We start from the raw sequence: 3,705 nt of genomic DNA, 5'->3' as shown, positions 1-3,705 counted from the left end.
AGAGAGTCAGCCAAAGTGAGAGTGAAACATACTTGTGAAACACCTTGAATCCATTATTTCAACACACACACATATAACCACTAGTAAGGGTGGTAGCCTTTAGACTCAAGATGTATAAGTACAACTTTTGCCTAATGATGACATGAACACTAAGCTATATAAACACAGAAGCAATCCCTAGGGACTCAGGCTTAAAAATTTAGATTTAAATTCCAAAAATTGATTAGAAATATCTGTGAACTAATGTCATGAGATTGCTCAGATTTAATCCAGGCAAGGTGCTAACCAATAACAACAACAAAAAAGAGCAACAAAACAACCCTTGGAAGAGAACTTAGAATTCACTAAAAATATAGTATCAAAAATGACAATTTTTCAGTGAAAACTTAAGAGACAACAGAACATACGACACACACACCAGTATGTTGTGGGCAGTCAGGGACCCCGAATAGAAGAACCAGCTGAAGCCATGGCAGAAGAACATAAACTGTGAAGATTTCATGGACATTTACTGGTTCTCCAAATTAATACTTTTATAATTTCTTATGCCTGTCTTTACTGCAATCTCTGAACATAAATTGTGAAGATTTCGTGGACATTTATCACTTCCCTAATCTATACTCTTGTAATTTCCCATGTCTGTCTTTACTTTAATCTCTTAATCCCGTCATCTTCATAAGCTGAGGATGTATGTCTCCTCAGGACCTTGTGATGATTGCATTAACTGCACAAATTGTTCAAAAAGCATGTGTGTTTAAACAATACGAAATCTGGGCACCTTAAAAAAAGAACAGGATAACAGCAATGTTCAGGGAACAAGGGAGATAACTATTAGGTCTGACTGCCTGAGAACTGGGCAGAACAGAGTCGTATTTCTCTTCTTACAAAAGTGAATAGGAGAAATATCACTGAATTCTTTTTCTCAGCAAGGAAAGGACCTGTGAAAGAGAATGCATTCCCAGGGGCAGGTCTCTAAAATAGCCGCTCTGAGAATGTCTGTCTTACATGCTTGCAGATAATGGATGAAATAAGCCCCAGTCTCCTGTGGTGCTCCCAGGCCTATTAGGACAAGGAAATTCCTATGTAGTAAATTTTAGAGCGGTTGTCTGCTCTCAAACCCTATCTCTTGATAAGATGTTATCAATGACAATGCATGCCTGAAACTTCATTAGCAATTTTAATTTCACCCCGGTCCTGTGATCTCTCTCTGCCCCCATTTATCTTGTGATATTTTATTGCCTTGTGAAGCATGTGATCTCTGTGACCCACACTCTATTCATACACTCCCTCCTCTTTGAAAATCACTAATAAAAACTTGCTGGTTTTGCAGCTTGGGGGGCATCACAGAACCTGCTGACATGTGATGTCTCCCCCAGCCATCCAGCTTTAAAATTTCTCTCTTTTGTACTCTTTCCCTTTATTTCTCAGACCGATCGACACTTACGGAAATAGAAAAGAACCTACATTGAATTATCGGGGGTGGTTCCCCTGATACCATTAAAATGCTGCCAATAGAAAGTGTTTGATATTAAAACTAGCAGACAAAGCTTTTAAAGCAGCTATTATAAATATGTTTAAAAAAATGAAAACCATCTTCAAAGAATTAAAAAAAAAAAAATGATGACAGTGATTCATCATAGACAGAATGCCCATAGAGAAACTAAACACTAAGAGAAACAAATGGAAATTCTGGAGTTGAAAAGTAAAAAGACTAAAATAGAAGATTTTCTAGAGGTTTTCAATAGGTGATTTGAAATGGCAGAAGAAAGCATCCATATACTTTAAGATACAGAGATAGAAATCTAAAGAACATAAAGAATATAATACATATTATCTTTTTTCAGTAAATCAATGCCTCTGTTTGGAATCCTCAGTACCAGTTTTTTGTATTTCTCAGACAGGTCAGCCTTCACACATCTCCCCTGAAACCAAAGGGCTTTTTTCAAACAATGGTCAACGATTGCCATTGCATCTTCTCTTGTCTCCATCTCAATAAAAGCCTGAATTTTCATCATCATCAATATGTAATTCTTTATTTTCCAATAAGGCTCAGCAAAGTTGAGGACAACACTGTCAGAATAGCCAGAATGGGGAAAATTGCTGTGATGTATCACATGTCCAAGCTATTGCTTTTGATCAAACTTCTGATCTGGCTCTCCTTCAGGTTTCTTTATTCTGTTATACTTCTGGGATAAATGAACTGCCAATGGCTTGCCTAATACTAATGCTGATGTGGTTGTATCATAATCCATTGTAACCTGAGCATCCTCTGTGGTTGCCATTTCAATAAATGCCTCATTAATTTTATTTAGAATCATATGATTTGAAATGACTCCAAATGGTTCTACTAGGTATCTCAAGTTTTTCCCTTATTGAAAATCCATGATGTGAACAACTCTGCTAGTTTCCACTCTGCCTTTTTGCATGTGTCTAGGTCCTTGCAGGTTTCCATTCCCAGCACCCAGATTTCCTCTTGGTCCAACTGTTGGTCCCCCAAGATGAAATGAGGAAGGTGGAGGGTCTTAGAATTCCTGGCACTGGATTTGTAGACTACTGCAACATGAATGGATCACCCATTGTGTGTCCTGTATCATTGTTAGGATTCCATTCTGGGTAGATTTCAAGAAGAAGCTGGCATCAATGACTATGACTTGCTCCATTGATATGCTGACTCCACTCCTTATTAGAATGAACTGGCAACTCACATATAGAGCACAGATGGGGATATCCCTTTGGTAAGAGTCTATGGAAGTCTTCAATATTGCTACTTGGAGGAGCGCCCCTCTTTTTCTCAAAGAGAGATCTCTCTTGTAAGGGGCCAGGACCACATCCCATTCTCTCATACTCACTGTCAAATTTATGATAATTATGTGAGATCTCACCAGAAAAAGAATCATCACTACACCTTTCTCCATCTCTTAATCTGTCATCTTCATAATTCATTCTGTCATAATAACCAGATTCTTGAGAATGACTTCCATGGTCATAATCAATCACTGGGTTAAGACTAGGAACACGATCATCAAAACTCTTCTAAAGTGCCTTTCTTTTCTTCCCAGTCATCCTTAGGTACTGTGTATGGTGGCTCCCGTGTAGCAGACCTGCCATCTGTACCATAACTCAAGGTAGGGCCTTCTTCAGTTCTCCTCCTTTCAAGCTGTAGAAGGATTTGGGGCAAATTCTCAGGAGTAATCTTGTCCTCTGGATAATGATTCAGTTCATCTAAATCTCTAGCAAACAGACCAAAGCTGGCCAAAATGTTACTGGCCTGGTCTGCATCTCCACAGTGTTGAGAAGATAAAGGGAGTGGACTTCTACTTCCAATGTTAAATATAGACTGCAAATGATGGGAAGAAGTACTAGCAGAAGACAGTGCACTATGAGCTCCTTGTTGATTCAATGAAGAACCCATTCCAAGATTCATTAAACTAGCAAGGCACGCAGTACCCTGGTCTATCCTTTCAAGAGATGCTGGCATACTTAAAATACTGAGTAGCAGCAGCAGGAAGGCCTATTTCTGCTGCAGACAGGTCATGCCCGTGACCCTGTGAGTCCCTACTGAGAGATGACTGCTGGAATGACTTGGACTTTTTAGAACTAGCTCTTGTCTATTTTATAGATTAAAAAACATTTTTTTTTTTTTAAGACGGCCAAAAAGAAAGCTCAAACTAGAAAGCTAGGTTAACTTTGCTTCAAAAAATTGTA

The 3,705-nt window shown here is 38.6% G+C and overlaps 1 pseudogene; it reads right to left on the bottom strand.

Moving 5' to 3' along the window:
• Window positions 1–1,657: 1,657 nt before the first annotated feature.
• Window positions 1,658–3,605, bottom strand: LOC126950588 (matrin-3-like; annotated as a pseudogene).
• Between the last annotated feature and the right edge of the window lie 100 nt (window positions 3,606–3,705).

Source organism: Macaca thibetana, chromosome 1, assembly GCF_024542745.1.
Source record: "Macaca thibetana thibetana isolate TM-01 chromosome 1, ASM2454274v1, whole genome shotgun sequence".
In the NCBI taxonomy this organism is placed as follows: Eukaryota; Metazoa; Chordata; class Mammalia; order Primates; family Cercopithecidae; genus Macaca; species Macaca thibetana.
This window is presented reverse-complemented; position numbering and strand designations above follow the sequence as displayed.